This window comes from Delphinapterus leucas, chromosome 3 (genome assembly GCF_059928025.1).
Source record: "Delphinapterus leucas isolate spDelLeu-1000000601 "Yukka" chromosome 3, BTC_Dleu_Yukka2, whole genome shotgun sequence".
Taxonomy (NCBI): Eukaryota; Metazoa; Chordata; class Mammalia; order Artiodactyla; family Monodontidae; genus Delphinapterus; species Delphinapterus leucas.
This window is the reverse complement of record NC_143131.1, coordinates 77,539,224-77,555,711: the sequence shown is the minus strand read 5'-3', so window position 1 is coordinate 77,555,711 and position 16,488 is coordinate 77,539,224. Positions and strand designations below refer to the sequence as shown.

The 16,488-nt window shown below is 39.4% G+C and overlaps 2 protein-coding genes across 5 annotated transcripts in view; one reads left to right on the top strand and one right to left on the bottom strand.

Moving 5' to 3' along the window:
* SLF1 (SMC5/6 complex localization factor 1) overlaps positions 1–4,300 on the bottom strand; it is a 58,782-nt gene extending 54,482 nt beyond the window's left edge. For 2 of the 3 annotated variants that reach the window (XM_022592701.2, XM_089908367.1), the window contains exon 1: positions 3,657–4,299. The gene's annotated coding sequence lies outside the window, so the exon portion shown is untranslated. Of the gene's footprint in view, positions 1–3,656 lie in introns of all 3 variants that reach the window. The other variant, XM_089908368.1, reaches the window with a different exon arrangement.
* KIAA0825 (KIAA0825 ortholog) overlaps positions 3,713–16,488 on the top strand; it is a 412,907-nt gene continuing 400,131 nt past the window's right edge. The window contains exon 1 of one of the 2 annotated variants that reach the window (XM_089908366.1): positions 3,713–3,925. The gene's annotated coding sequence lies outside the window, so the exon portion shown is untranslated. The remainder of the gene's footprint in view (positions 3,926–16,488) is intronic. The other variant, XR_016392453.1, reaches the window with a different exon arrangement.

Genomic DNA, 16,488 nt, shown 5'->3' with positions numbered 1-16,488 from the left:
CTTTGAGAATATAATGCATCTTATAAATTGCATGCTGCTAACTAAGATAAATAAGGGGTTTTAAAAAGTTTTATTTATATATTTGCATTTAAGAACTAAAAACTTCCCCCAAAATAACTTTTACCAATTTGTGCTTTAATTTTAATTAACACAGGATATAAAATTTGAAAAATACTACAAAGTATATAGAAAGATTAAAATTGCTAATTCCTTTACTTTGTAATACCATTGTTAACATTTGGGAATGGGGGAGGGGTTTGTCTTGAAGGTTTTATGTTTGTGTGTGAAAAAATATTAAAAAACAAAATTTAGATTATATAGTTCTGTATCTTAATTTTTATGTAAAATCACATCATGGTCTTTTTCCACACTACTGAGTATCTCATGGTTTTTAAGGCAACAGGTTGAAAACTAGTGGTTTCTTAATGTTTGTTATTCTAGTGAACTATTCTGATTTTAAACCTACTTCTACTTTGATTTTAAACCTACTAAAGAAAATCATTAAAACTTCCCGCTTCTGGAAAGGACATACCAATCCTTAAATTCAATCAATATTGCTGCTTTGAATTTAAGAGTTTAAAAGATTTTTATGATTTCTCTTGTCTAAAGCATTGAACTGGGAAGTAAATAATGTTAAATGTGTTGGCTCTCTGTTTAACCAATACTACAAAAGGAACACACAAATCACACTACTCATACCGTGTGAGTAAAATCCTGTTTGGCTCTTAATGCTATAACATCAAGTGGAGTTTAGGAATTCTGCATCCTCTTGGCCTAGGAGCCAAATTAGGCCTTTGGCTTAATATAATTCAGCTGGGCTTTGGAAATTTTTTTTTTTTTAAGACATAGTATCTGTTTCCTGTCCCATCCTTCAAAGATCAGAGATGTGTATGCATGTGTTTTTGTGCGTATATATAAATTATTTGACTAAGGTCACCAATGGTGAGACTTCAGGGATTTCTTACTTCGATGGCATTATTTCGGAAAGCAGCAGTCATAATTAGTCTCTTTGATGACTGACTTAGCAGTGGAGGGAGGAAGTGGAGAAGTAGCACCAAAATGAGTATGGTGGGGAAGAAATGAAAGGCTAAGAGGACTTAGGGAGAGGTCCAATCTATCTGGTACTGTACAAGGCACAGGCTGCACTGGAGATGCTAGTTTTAGGGATAAAGGGGCCTTAAGAGAAGCAAGATGAATGAGAGAGATGTTTAGGGATAAAAAAAAAAAAAAGGAAGGACAGAACATGTTGGTTAGCCATGGGGGATGAAAGTCAAACCTGCTTTAGTATCCTAGGAACTTTGTACTACTTAGTAGTAGCATAAGGTCTGAGATTGACCAAGCAGGATTTTGTGGCCTATATACTGCGTATATGCTCATTTCCTTCTTGAAAATGTAAGTGCTATTTGCCGTTCTTATACAGATGAGAACAATGGGGAATCTGAGAGATTAAGAAACTAGCTCAAGGGTACAAAAAGTTAGTAAATGGTGAAACCAAGATTCAAAATCTAAGTCTGTTTCTGCAAAAACTGTATGTCCTTTCTACAATACACTTTGACTTTAATTTCAGAATTTAGTTGAATACTTTTAACCAAATTTTAATTTTACAAAGCAAACTACTTTCAAATAATAAAAGAGAAACATACATCATATGAAAAGGAATCTACTGTGAGGGTGGGGTGACATTTAGATAGCAATATTACTGAAAATATTTAAGCATAATTACAAATTAATTTCAGAAAAATAACACTGTCTAAAATTTCAAAGCATTTCTAGGAACAATCTAAAGAGGGCTGTTTTTTCTTATGAAAAAGTTTATTATTTTCCTCTCAAAGTGGATTTGGTATTAATGACTCAGACTAATTCATATGGGCTTTTCTTCTTCTCCATCAATAATAACAAAACAGTTTTTTATTTCAAAGTAATTCTGATATCAAGAAAGTAAGAACTATGTGAATTTAAAAGTTTCAGGGATATTTTACTTTTAAGCAGTAAGATGTATTTAGAAAGTAAGAAATAGAATATTACTTTTAATTGACTCTCCTTAAATATGCTAATAGGAAATAGGTGAAATAAAATGTACTATGTATTATTTTAGTTATTATTTTTGAGAAAGCGGGTGCTTCACTTTGTTTTTTCAGAGCCTATATGGAATTATTGATTTTATGTTTTAAATGTTTTGCTTAAACAGTGAAAAGATTATCTTAGAGAGAAATACTGTCTAGATAATAAAGTTATACTATTGGTTTTCTTAAAAACAATGTTTTTGGGCATTAGTGTAAATTGTGGATACCTATTATGAAATCTTAAGCATTTTGAATTTTATGAAAAAACCCACCTTTGACCACTTTTTCAAAGACTGTTTAACATGATTTATGCTTTCTGCTTTAGGGAAGAAAATATTAAATCATATAATCGAACATAAGTCAATAAGGCAAAAGAAAATCTGTATTTAGAAAACAGATCTAATAGGAGCACATTTGCATTACTGAAGCCTAATTGTCTTCACAATAAAAATTTATACATTCAAGTATTTAAACATCCTAGTACATTTAACTTAACACTCTGAGTTAACTTAGACATAATCAAATTAACTCCCTTATAAAAATCCACCTAAACACCAGTACTGGTTAGCCAAACTTGCCTAAAATGGGAACATCTTGCACATCAATAGGTACTTCTGAGAAATGAGGCATAAGGTAATAACACAAACCCAAAAGTTTACAAGGCGCAGAGTCTGTCACACGTACACTGGAAATTCGGTTTAAATGTTCATTCCTAATGCCTCGACGGAAATTTTTTTTTTGGTATAGGATATTCATCAGTCAAAAATAGCTTGACGCTTCCAAAATCAAGCTCCGTCCAAGTTCTGGGTCAAATCCTGATATAGAGTACTCAAAGCAGATCACGTTTTTGTCAATATTTAATCAGAGGTTTTGGGAGCGGAAGAAATCTCAGGATAACCACTTTGTCTTATTCCCTGCCTTCCAACAGCTGATATCATAATCCCCAGGAACACAGCACCCCTCCCCACTCCCTTTAGGGAAACATGTGTGTGTGTGTGTGTGTGTGTGTGTGTGTGTGCGCGCGCGCGCGTGTGTTTCAAGGCCTATAGTAGCTGCAGAGATGTTCATTACCATTTGGATATGTTTAGAATTCTACTAGGGAGAAATGAATGATAGCATTTTCCTCTTCACAGGAAGGTGGGCCTGGGGGATTCCCACCACCTGCACTGACGCTAAGTTATGGAAAGCAGCCAAGAATCTGGGACTCAGGGAGAGGCGTCCCAGTCGGTTCTATGGAAACGAGAGACGCGAGTGGCCTAGCGCCTTCCTGGCAGGAGACCGAGCTGCGGAGCTGCGCAAACAGGAGGCGAGGGAAGCGGCTCAGCCCTGCACTGCAGAGGCGCTCGGGGCCGTCCCCGCCGCGGCACGGACAGAGCGCGGCGGGGTCTGCGGCTGCAGCGCATCGACGCGCGCGCCGAGCGCGGCGGGTCGGGCGAGTGCGAACCAACGACGACTGCGGAAAGCGTCAGAGGTAGGCACCGCCACCGCTCTACCCGGCCCCTTCCCAGCCTCATAGCCGGGAGCTGCAGAAACTTCGGGGGCACGGAGGACACAGTCAGGGTACACTGTGTCTTCCGAGCTGAGGCCCTTTACCTTCCTGGTTGGAGTTTCTGGGCTGCTTCCTTCGCGCGGCGCCGGTGACAGGCAAGAAGACTGCCGCAGCACTTGCTGCTTCACTAATCCGGGCTCTGGGAAATAATTTCCCGCCGCGCGCTCCGCGGCCCCGGAAGCTATTGTGCCATTTCCGGGTGGTTGTCAGTGACGCTTTCGAGCCGTCGTCAGGGTCGTCTGAGCGGGTTCAGGGCTTCCTTATGGCTGGCGCGCTAGGCTCCTGCTAGTTCTGCGCCGAAGGTGGGAGACTGGTGAGTGATTTTTCTGGGTTACCTGGTTTTCCGTCCGCCCGAGGCTCCGTGTAGCATCTTATCCGGACCGAGTAATTAGCGGGAAAGGGTTGAACCAGAACCAGGAGTCCCCATCCAGCCCCGTGGCGCTTGACCCTGTGTGCTGCGGGACAAGGCCTTAAGATTCCAACTTACGGTCTTCTCCACTCGCAGTATCTATCTCCAACTTGGAGCTCTACCTCGGGTCCCCAATTGCCCCTGCGCAAGGCCAAAGATACCTCTACCGCGACTCGGTTTAGTACAGTCTCTCTACCAATGATCAAGGAGTGTCCACACTCTCCCATTGGCAGGGTTTAGTCACCCTCGATTTTCGAGAGCTGCTTTACCATCCTTTTCCTGAGCAGTTTCCATTATCCTGGGGTGCAATGCCTGGGAGACAGGCAGTCGGCTGAAGTGCGCACCTTTTATATTTTGGAAGTGGGATGAGGGGGTCGTTCCTGATTTAGAACTCAACGATACCGCCGCCGTTTGAATTGGGTGAGAATGGTCTTTGTTTTCCTGGCTGCTATGAGCTAATGAGATAGGAGAGCAAGCTTAAAATTTCACGCATGGGTTTTAGATACACATGTTACCTTTTGGAAAGGAGTGGTCAGGAATAGATGTGCTTTCAGAAAGGAGTGCCTCTGCACTGTTCCAGGCTTCCTCGATAATGAAAGATTCAGGAGAATTTTAGATGGAGGTCTGAGTTAGAATAGCTTTAAAGAGAAATTGCTTACGATGAAGGGGTAATGTGAGGGAAGGTGCTCATTCCGTTGAAGATTTTAAAAATGTGATGTAGAGAACCTCTTTTTGGTGAATTCTCTTTCTTGAGTAATGCAGTTTTTCAGGTAAGTTTTCACTCACCACCTTATATTTAAATAATCACCTGTTCCATAAGAGGCAGCTGCTTGATTTTTTTTTTTTCCCTTTAAAACAGCCAGTTCCACAAAGAGTTCTAGGGATAACTCTACCATAAAGAAAAATGCAGTATTCAATTCAAGGACCTTAATGCATCAAGCAAATGCCTTGTTACCTTTTGAGAGTAACAAACACACTAATCTCCTTGTTGATTAACAATTCAAACTTTTATAATCTCATTTGGTCCCAAATTTGCCATTCTTATTAAATCTTGTAGTTTTTCCTTATTTCCCCAGTTGCAAGGATTATAAATATTGATCATTTAAGGGAGGTTATATGTTTCTATATAGCAACTAGTTTTTAGATAAGCAGTGTTGTTTTGTTTTGTTTTTAAATCAATGCTCTTGACTCGTGATCTCTTTTTAAATTAATATAGCCAACCACTAATACTAACCACAAATAGCTACTGTCTGCCAGCTATTATCTTATTTAAACTTACTATAGTTCTACAAGAAAAATCGTATTAGCCCTATTTTGCAAACATTTTATACCGAGACTCAGATGTTCTTACAAATTACACAATTAAATGGTAATTGAGATTTGAACCCAGTCTACCTGACTCCAAACTTGGGCTCTTTTTACTGTGCTCTATACTTCCTTTCATAAATAACAAAATCATTCTTTTCACTCTCAGGTAAAAGTGGTTAGTATATCACATTCCAAAGTCAAATGGAGCAAAACTTGAGTATAAAGAGATTTAAGGAATTTGTTAAGGAATTAATTCCTTAATGTGTTAAGGATTAAGGAATGTGTTAGGGATTTAAGGAATCACCATAAGGTAATTTTGACATATGAATAATCCAACTTCTTTTCTGTATTGATCCTTAGCCAGTTTTATCATCCTAACTCAAACAAATACAAGCAATCTAGAGACCATCAGTATATTAGTGACTCCAAAACCCAAGTATCAGCTATTGCTTTAGGCAGCTTCTATTTGTGTGTATGTAAAAAGAGAGAAAATGAGTGAATGAGCACAGATTCATAAAATTGAACTTTGTGATGCCCTGTAAGGAATTACTATGTACTGGCTGTTAGCAAAACTGTTCTATTCCAGTCTTGTAACCCTCAGACAGATGGTGATTAACATATTTCAGGAGAATATGCTTAACTAAACCTACCCCTTGCAATATTGTATTTTATGTAAAGAAACAGAAATAGCTTAATTATCAAGGAATTTACTAAAATCTAGTTGAAATGACCAGTACTAGAAATGACATAGAACTTAATTCTAAAGAATATCGTTTTACAAAAAGGCACAAGTATATATGTATAGCTCATTTCAAATACTAATATCCATTACATTGTATTGACTTCTGTGAAAGATATTTGGTTTGCATGTCCCACAGGTAGATCTCAGTGATATTTTTGTTTTCAATCAAACTTCAGTGCTTATCAAGGTTGAAATTAGATCTGTTTTGTTGATCTCATACTCAGCACCTAGCACTGCGCCTGACATGTGGTAGGGGCTCAATAGATATTTATTGAATGAACAATTCCTTCTAAAAGTGTTATTTATCCACAGAGAAATATTTGTACATGTGTGTTTTTTTTTAAAGGGACTTACCACATAAATGCACACTTCTTTATCTTTACTCACTTTGACCCTGAAATGTATTGTCCACTCCACAACTCATCCATAAAAGGCAATGTGGTGTCCTGCAAAGAAGAGCAGGCAGTGAGACAGGAGATAAGAGAATACCTAATATTTGTTATTGCTTACTCTCTGCTGTGCAGTGTTACGTTTAATCCTCACAGCACTATGGGGTAAGTATCATCCTTCTTTTAGGGATGAGAAGACAAAAGATAAGCTTTGTAAAGTTTCTGGGGCTACACACAGTCACTAAGTACCAGAGCTGTGATTTGAGCCAAGGCTGACTCCAAAGGCCACAGTGTTAACCACTTTCCTATACTGCCTCCAACTGGATTTTAATCCTGCTCATCTACTGACTGGGTATATACACAGGGAAATTTATTTCTCTGAGGATCGTATTTCTTATCTGTAACATAAGGGTTGGATTAAATGATCTATAAAGTCCCTTCTGGCTCAAAAATCCTCTGACTTTAGTTGGGTCCCAAGCATTATCTGAATGAAGCAGTTCTAATGTGCTAGAAAATCTTTATGAGTGGAGCTTTACATGTATTTATTGGTGTCTTCCACATTGGTAGATGTACAATTATGTTTTTGTAATGCAAAGAATAAGACCAGAGTTAAAAAATCTTAGCCATGTTTTTGCCAGTTTTTGACCCTGATAAGTCTCTGATTCTTTGTGAGCTTATGTTTTCATATGTAAAATGGATACAGAAGAGTGCTGTGAGGGTTAAGTGAGATAGCTTCAAACACCCTGACACATAGTTGGCATTAAATAAATATTGACTCTTCCCCCCCATCTCCCATCTTTTGAGGATAAAAGAAGATTGGTGAATGTAAAAATATTTTATAGGTTAGCCAAAGATAAAGAATCTTCACTTATAATCTACTAAGAAAGATCAAGTTATATACACAAATAGTTATTGTATGACCGACAATTGACGTAGAATCATTTAACAACAAAACGATGGGAACACAGAGAAAAGAAATTTTGCTTCCAATAGGACAGATGAAGCAAGATTTTATGAAGAAGGTAATGCTAAGTTTGGGCCTTGAAGGATGGTGAGGATTTTGGTAGGGGGGGAAGAGGGAAGAATGTTCCACTGGAGGACGCAAAGGTATCCGAAAAGATTAGTGAATACATATTAGATATGTGGGATAGGTGAAGGCTAATGATAAAAGGTAAAAACGCTGAGTTCAGGGCAAGCTATGGGTAACTGGTCATCTTAAAGATATTAGGCCTTGGGGCTTCCCTGGTGGCGCAGTGGTTGAGATTCCGCCTGCTGATGCAGGGGACACGGGTTCGTACCCCGGTCCGGGAAAATCCCACATGCCGCGGAGCGGCTGGGCCCGTGAGCCATGGCCGCTGAGCCTGCGCGTCCGGAGCCTGTGCTCCGCAACGGGAGAGGCCACAACAGTGAGAGGCCCGCGTACCGCAAAGGAAAAAAAAAAAAAGAAAAAAGACGTTAGGCCTTCCACAAGGAGCCATGATTTTTCTGTATAACTACGATCGGGTGGAGGATGGGGTAGGCATTTGATTACTTTGTTATGGAAATAATACCCATTACAAAAAGAAGAAAAATGCACCTAATCCCACTCCAGACCCAGCCAAGCACCTACTCACTGAACCCCAACCCCAGGGAAGTCCCCTCCGGGCTTGGGAGTACCCCTTTCCATCCTAGTGAACAGTGAGCTGTGACTCGCTCCTCAGGCTGGGCCAGAGGTAGGAGGGGGTTCTGAGGGGTCACGGGGCCCAGTTTCTGGGCCTCCACCTTAAGAGGACTCACATGGGGACGGGTCCACAGGCACACGGTCCTGTCTACAAGCTCACTGCTCCAACGGGGTGGCTACTAGGCACTGGCACCCCGCTGTGATGGCAGCGGGCTTCTGGGAGTAGGGTGCGGGTGCTGTCTAGGGCTATGAGGCCTTCCCACCCCTCCTTCCTGTATCCTCCCTGGCTCTTGCCCCTTCCTGATGTCTGTGACGCTGGGCAACCACCTACCCATCTTTGAGCCTCAGTTTCCCCATCTGAAGTCACAGGGTAGACTGGGGGTAGGGGACCTGTAGCTTTCCTCTCCCAGGAGTGGTGCCAGGACCACCCCCTACCCCAGTCCCACCCATGATGTGGTCATATCTGGATCTGCCTAGATTTCCTGACCTGCCTGTGCCTGGGTCCCCTGAGATCACTCCCTTCTGCTCCATGTCCTCTCACAATGCCTTCTCTACAGAAAAACAAAGCAAACAAGCAAACCAACCATCTCCCTTCCAGGGCCTGGATACTGCTGAGTTGCTGCCCGGCTGCTCAACATCCGGCTCCGCCCAGTACGGCTAGGCTGCGTCATTTTAAAGGCTGGTAAAACACCAGGGTTTGGTCATTAGAAGTGATGAGTCTGCAGACTGCTGACTCACCTCATCAGGTGACTCTGGTGAAGGGAAGTTTTTGAAATGTGAACTCAAAGGCTGCAGTTGAGTCAGGAAGCAAAAGCAAAAATCAGCATAATTACATTAAATTATATTAAAAAGTCTCAGAAAGTGGGCAGAGGATACTGGCTTCCAGCCTCAATTGCTGATTTGTTGTTGGAGGCAGGTTTTTGAAACAGTGCTCCAGCTATTTCCCTGTAAATTTTGGTTAAAATACAAATAGGCGGCAGCTCAAGAAATACCCTAAATTGCTAGTATTTTATCTATAACGTATCGTATACACACACACACACCCCCCCATAAAGAGAGAGAGAATGAACATATATAGCTGTTTAAATCACTTGGGGGATTCTTTGCTGAATAAAGTTCTCAGGACAAATTATCTAATACTAAAAAGTAAAAAGGGACACAATTGTCATTTGATTAATTAGGCAAATCAATATAATGTTAAACAGCTGAATTCAGAGACGACCTGAGTGAGCTCAAACTCATGAACTTATATAATATGATGTTGAGAAAGTTACTTAAATTATTTGAGCCCCAATTTCATCTGTAAAATGATAATATTAACTTCATGGATCTATTAGGATTAAATGTGATAATGTCTGAAAGCACACAGAGGCATCAGAAAAATTTTATTAGGGATCTATCTAGTTTTTGTTGTTATTTAATAAAATTTAATTGTTTTAAAATAAGGTCTGCAGCTCCAACCATGAAATTAAACAGACTTGAGTTCAAATCTCATCTCTGTCAGTAGTTGCATCATGCTGAGAAAATTGCTTTTCTACTCTGTTTCCTTATTTATAAAATGGGAATACTAATAATGTCTTCACAGGGCTTTTGTGAAGACTAAATGAAATAATGATGCCTGGAGTCTAATATGGTGACTAGACATGTACTTTGTTTGCTCAAATTCCCAGAGAAGCACATACAAAGAAGGGAGTAGATGTGCAAGAGATTTATTGGTGATACTCCCTGTGAAGGATAAAGAAGAGGGAGCTAGAGTAGGAGGGAAGTACCTTCAGGCCTCAGTGGAGGTCTGACAACCTGTGCAGGAGAGTCGGAGGGAAGGAAGAAGAGGAGGGTGAAAAGAATCTCAGAACTCTCAAAGAAAGCTTCAACCGGGTCATGGGGAATGCGAGAGCCAAAGACATCTGTTAGAGGAATCCCATATCACCACAGTACCCAGTATATGTTGGTTATTTGCAAAAATAATTAACAGTTGTCACATACTGTAATTTACAAGTGTGTTTAAATTTCAACTCTTGAATTTTACGGCCTATCCCCACCTCCCCTAAGAAAAGTACAGTCCCTGCTGCCAAACACTGACATTAACATTTGAGGCACATGTTCTTAGACTAACAACTTCTTATATTTTACAATACAGCTTTGTTAGCCAGAGAACAGTTGAGGAATCAAAAGATCTGTTCCAAATTACAGTTGAAAAATGTAAACATTACCTAAGCAACTGATTTTTTGACATTAGGTGATTTAAACACAAACTGTCTAAATTTCTAAATTCAGATAGCCAATAAATGTAACAATCTTAAACAGCTGAGTAATGTTAATATCCATAGTGTGAATATTAACCTAAACTTGAATGTTCATTTCCTTTCTTACTAAAGGGAAGCAAAATATATGACCCCAAAATATGCCACTTTGGCATGTGGAGTGTTTTGAGCCAAAGGCAGTCAAGATCCAGCAGACTCAAGAGAAACTTTTACCTCTCCCTTAACTACCTAAAAATTTAAATACCGGGCCTGTACCAGGAAGGGAGCTATTACCAGAGAGAACTTTTACCTGAATGACTTATATGTATGGCAGGGCAAATGACTAAGTACCAAACTTCTGCTCTTCTTAGTGTTCTATGAATTACCCTCCTCCCCTTTGAAGCTCCAGGCCCTTATCCCATTCCTTGGCTCAGGATGGCCTATAAACCTCAACTGCCCACCTCGCCCTTGGGTCTCAGTTTTATGGAGCTCCCATATGTATGTAGTTAAATTTGTTTCTTTTGCTAATCTGCCTTATGTTAATTTAATTAATAGATCTGCCAAAAGAACCTAGAAAGGTAAAGGAAAATTTTTACTCCCCTATATTACCAAAGATATCTCTATGGTCAAACAGATCAAGGTATTATATTTTTGTCTGTCTCTACCCATCTACCCCCTCCCTCTTTTGTTGTTTTTAATGAGGAATTGTAGCCATCAATCAGTTCAGTACTCTGCAAATGGCAGGTCATGACCCATCAATTGGTGAATACTAGTCCGCACTTTTGTTTCAGTTATGTATGGCTTTAGGATTTGTGTATTAACTGTGTTTGTTACTGTGAATCAAAGGATTTAAATTTTAAAGCAAGGGATTTAGTCTAACTTCCTTATCTTACAGGAGGAAATGAGGACTAAAGAGGTGATTTAATTTGCCCAGATAACTCAGGAAACATGTGACTTGAACCAGAAGCTAGGTCTTAAGAATCGAAGTTTAGGGTTCTTTGTATCATGCTTCCAGGAAAAGGCTTCTTGTTTACAGTACTTAAGGCACATAATTACTCTGTTTTCCAGTGAGTTAATATGATAGTCCTTTTCTGTCACTTTCATTATTTCTTTGCTAAGATTTATTGAGAAGAGCTTTTCCCTGACTGTGGCCATTGAGTGTCAGGAAGGATGTATAGCTGCAGTTATTTTTTAGCCGTCAGCAGCCGTACCACATCATTGGAATTTACTGTTTATTTTCCCTATGCAAAACAGCTAATTTAACAGTTTGAATCTGGAGTTTACCTAATTTAAACTGAGCAGTGATGGGAGCTCTTTCTGAGGGGCATTTTAAAATATATATATCATTCTTTATTTTTCTAGCAAATATTCATACTGAAGGGGAGCAGAATAGGCTGACCCAAAATCTGCCATTGTGGCATGTGGATTGTTTTGAGCTGAAGGTAATCAAGATTGAACAGACTCAAGAAAAACTTTTACCTCTCCCTTAACTACCTAAAAGTATTTAGATAGGGGGCCTATTCCAGGAAGGGAGCTACTACCAGAGATCACTTTTATCTAAATGACTTATCTGTATGGCAAGGCAAATGCTCTCCTTATCATCCTATGAATTACCCTCCTCCCCTTTGAAGCTCCAGGCCCCTATCCCATTCCTTAACTCAGGATGGCATATAAACTTCAACTGCCCGACTTGCCCTTGGGTCTCATTTTTATAGAGTTCCTGTACAACGTATAAAATTAAATTTGTTTTTCTGTTGTTACTCTGTCTTCAATTTAATTATCAGACCAGCCAAAGAATCTAAAGGGAAGAAGGGAAAATTTTTCCACCTCTATAATATCTGCCCTCAAAAGTGCCCTATGAGCAATTTAGCTTCTCTGTGGTGAGTTCAGTCCTCTGCTATTTAGAGATTTGACTGGGAAAGAGTTCGGGAGTGGGGCTGTTCGTAAATAGAGTACTCCTTCTAGGCTCTGTTTCTCTGTTGCCTTATGTACCCTTTTATCATTGAGGCTCTCTGCGTTCATTCTTTTGATTAACTTTACCTGGTCATGATCTTTCTGTGGCTTTCTCATTTATCTGACTCAGCAGTTCTGAAACGTTTGTTTTCAGTAGTCCTTTACACTCTTAAAAATCACTGATGACCTGGGTGGGACTTCCCTGGTAGTACAGTGGTTAGGACTGTGCACTCCCAATGCAGGGGACCAGGTTCAACCCCTGGTCAGGGAACTACACCCTGCATGCCACAACTAAAGAGCCCACATGCCACAACGAAGATCCCGAGTGCCACAAGTAAGACCCGGTGCAGCCAAATAAATAAATAATAAAAAGAAAAATTACTGATGACCTTGAAAAGTTTCTATGTATGTAATTATATCTATTAATATTATATTATAACTTAATATTGAGTATTTCAAGAAATAATTCAATAATAAAGCCATTACATGTTAACATAAATAGCATTAAAAATAACTATTTTTCAAAACAAAAATTATAGTGGAAGTGTGGCAGTCTGTTCAATATCTGGCTTAATAGAGTAGTACTGAATTCTCAGATCAGCTTCTGCATTCATTTCTTGTGATTTGTTGTTTTGGTTGAAGTAAGTGAACAAAATCTAACCTAATACAGACATATAGTTGGAAAAGAAAGGAGTATTTAGGGCTTCCCTGGTGGCGCAGTGGTCAAAAATCTGCCTGCCAATGCAGGGGACACGGGTTCGAGCCCTGGTCTGGGAAGATCCCACATGCTGCAGAGCAACTAAGCCCATGTGCCACAATTACTGAGCCTGTGCTCTAGAGCCCACAAGCCACAACTACTGAGCCTGCGTGCCACAACTACTGAAGCCCACACGCATAGAGCCCATGCTCTGCAACAAGAGAAGCCACCGCAATGAAAAGCCCGCAGACCTCAGCGAAGAGTAGACCCCGCTCACCGCAACTAGAGAAAGCCCGCGCACAGCAATGAAGACCCAACACAGCCAAAAATAAATTAAAAAAAAAAAAAGGAAGCAGTATTTAATGGCCTTCTGAGAAAATTGTGAATATTTTTCTTTGCTCCTATACCAAAACTTAACAAGTGGTAGTTTCTTAAGTTTAACTGCAATGTGGAATCTGCAATCAATCATATCAATGAACTTTTGTATTTTTCCTTTAAAGTCCCTTGGTCTATCTTTCACTTTTTTTTTTTTAACATCTTTATTGGAGTATAATTACTTTACAATGGTGTGTCAGTTTCTGCTTTATAACAAAGTGAATCAGTTTTACATATACATATATCTCCATATATCTTCCCTCTTGCATCTCCCTCCCTCCCACCCTCCCTATCCCACCGCTCTAGGTAGTCACAAAGCACTGAGCTGACTGATCTCCCTGTGCTATGAGGCTGCTTCCCACTAGCTATCTATTTTACATTTCGTAGTGTCCATGCCACTATATATGTCCATGCTACTCTCTCACTTTTTCCCAGCTTACCCTTCCCCCTCCCTGTGTCCTCAATTCCATTCTGTAGTAGGTCTGTGTCTTTATTCCCCTCTTGCCCCTAGGTTCTTCATGACCATTTTTTTCTTTTCTTTTTTTTTTTAGATTCCATATATGTGTTAGCATACGGGATTTGTTTTTATCTTTCTGACTTACTTCACTCTGTATGACAGACTCTAGGTCCATCCACCTCACTACAAATAACTCAATTTTGTTCCTTTTCGTGGCTGAGTAATATTCCATTGTATATATGTGCCACATCTTCTTTATCCATTCATCTGTCGATGGATACTTAGGTTGCTTCCATGTCCTGGCTATTGTAAATAGAGCTGCAATGAACATTGTGGTACATGACTCTTTTTGAATTATGGTTTTCTCAGGGTATATGCCCAGTAGTGGGGTTGCTGGGTCGTATGGTAGTACTATTTTTACTTTTTTAAAGGAGCCTCCAAAATGTTCTCCATAGTGGCTGTATCAATTTACATTCCCACCAAGAGGGCAAGAGTGTTCCCTTTTCTCCACACCCTCTCCAGCATTTATTATTTGTAGATATTTTGATGATGGCCATTCTGACTGCTGTGAGATGATATCTTATTGTAGTTTTGATTTCCATTTCTCTAATGATTAATGATGTTGAGCATTCTTTCATGTGTTTGTTGGCAATCTGCATATCTTCTTTGGAGAAATGTCTGTTTAGGTCTTCTGCCCAGTTTTGGATTGGGTTGTTTGTTTTTTGATATTGAACTGCATGAGCTGCTTGTAAATTTTGGAGATTAATCCTTTGTCAGTTGCTTCATTTGCAAATACTTTCTCCCATTCTGAGGGTTGTCTTTTGGTCTTGTTTATGGTTTCCTTTGCTGTGCAAAAGATTTTAAGTTTCATTGGGTCCCATTTGTTTATTTTTGTTTTTATTTCCATTTCTCTAGGAGGTGGGTCAAAAAGGATCTTGCTGTGATTTATGTCATAGAGTGTTCTGCCTATGTTTTCCTCTAAGAGTTTGATAGTTTCTGGCCTTACATTTAGGTCTTGAATCCATTTTATGGTTATGTTTGTCTATGGTGTTAGAGAATGTCCTAATTTCATTCTTTTACATGTAGCTGTCTGGTTTTCCCAGCACCACTTATTGAAGAGGCTGTCTTTTCTCCATTGTATATTCTTGCCTCCTTTATCAAAGATAAGGTGACCATATGTGTGTGGGTTTACCTCTAGGCTTTCTATCCTGTTCCATTGATCTATATTTCTGTTTTTGTGCCAGTACATTAGTGTCTTGATTACTGTAGCTTTGTAGTATAGTCTGAAGTCAGGGAGTCTGATTCCTCCAGCTCCTTTTTTTTCCCTCAAGACTGCTTTCGCTATTTGGGGTCTTTTGTGTTTCCATACAAATTGTGAAATTTTTTGTTCTACTTCTGGGAAAAATGCCAGTGGTAGTTTGATAGGGATTGCATTGAATCTGTAGATTGCTTTGAATCGTATAGTGATTTTCACAATGTTGATTCTTCCAATCCAAAAGCATGGTATATCTCTCCATCTATTTGTATCATGTTCAATTTCTTTCATCAGTGTCTTATAATTTTCTGCATACAGGTCTTTTGTCTCCTTAGGTAGGTTTGTTCCTAGGTATTTTATTCTTTTTGTTGCAGTGGTAAATGGGAGACTTTTCTTGATTTCACTTTCAGATTTTTCATCGTTAGTGTATAGGAATGCAAGAGATTTCTGTGCATTAATTTTGTGTCCTGCTACTTTACCAAATTCATTGATTAGCTCTAGTAGTTTTCTGGTAGCATCTTTAGGATTCTCTATGTATAGTATCATGTCATCTGCAAACAGTGACAGCTTTACTTCTTTTCTGATTTGGATTCCTTTTATTTCTTTTTCTTCTCTGATTGCTGTGGCTAAAACTTCCAAAACTATGTTGAATAATAGTGGTGAGAGTGGACAACCTTGTCTTGTTCCCGATCTTAGAGGAAATGGTTTCAGTTTTTTACCATTGACAATGATGTTGGCTGTGGGTTTGTCATATATGGCCTTTATCATGTTTAGGTAAGATCCCTCTATGCCTACTTTCTGGAGGGTTTTTATCATAAACCGGTGTTGAATTTTCTCAGAAGCTTTCTCTGCACCTATTGAGATGATCATATGGTTTTTCTCCTTCAATTTGTTAATATGGTGTATCACATTGATTGATTTGCATATATCGAAGAATCCTTGCATTCTTGGGATAAACCCCATTTGATCATGGTGTATGATCCTTTTAATGTGCTGTTGGATTCTGTTTGCTAGTGTTTTGTTGAGGATTTTTACATCTATGTTCATAAGTGATATTGGCCTGTAGTTTTCTTTCTTTGTGACATCTTTGTCTGGTTTTGGTATCACGGTGATGGTGGCCTCGTAGAATGAGTTTGGGAGTGTTCCCCTCTCTGCTATATTTTGGAAGAGTTTGAGAAGGATAGGTGTTAGCTCTTCTCTAAATGTTTGATAGAATTCGCCTGTGAAGCCATCTGGTCCCGGGCTTTTGTTTATTGGAAGATTTTTAATCACAGTCTCAATTTCAGTGCTTGTGATTGGTCTGTTCATATTTTCTATTTCTTCCTGGTTCATTCTTGGGAGGTTGTGCATTTCTAAGAATTTGTCCATTTCTTCCAGGTTGTCCATTTTAT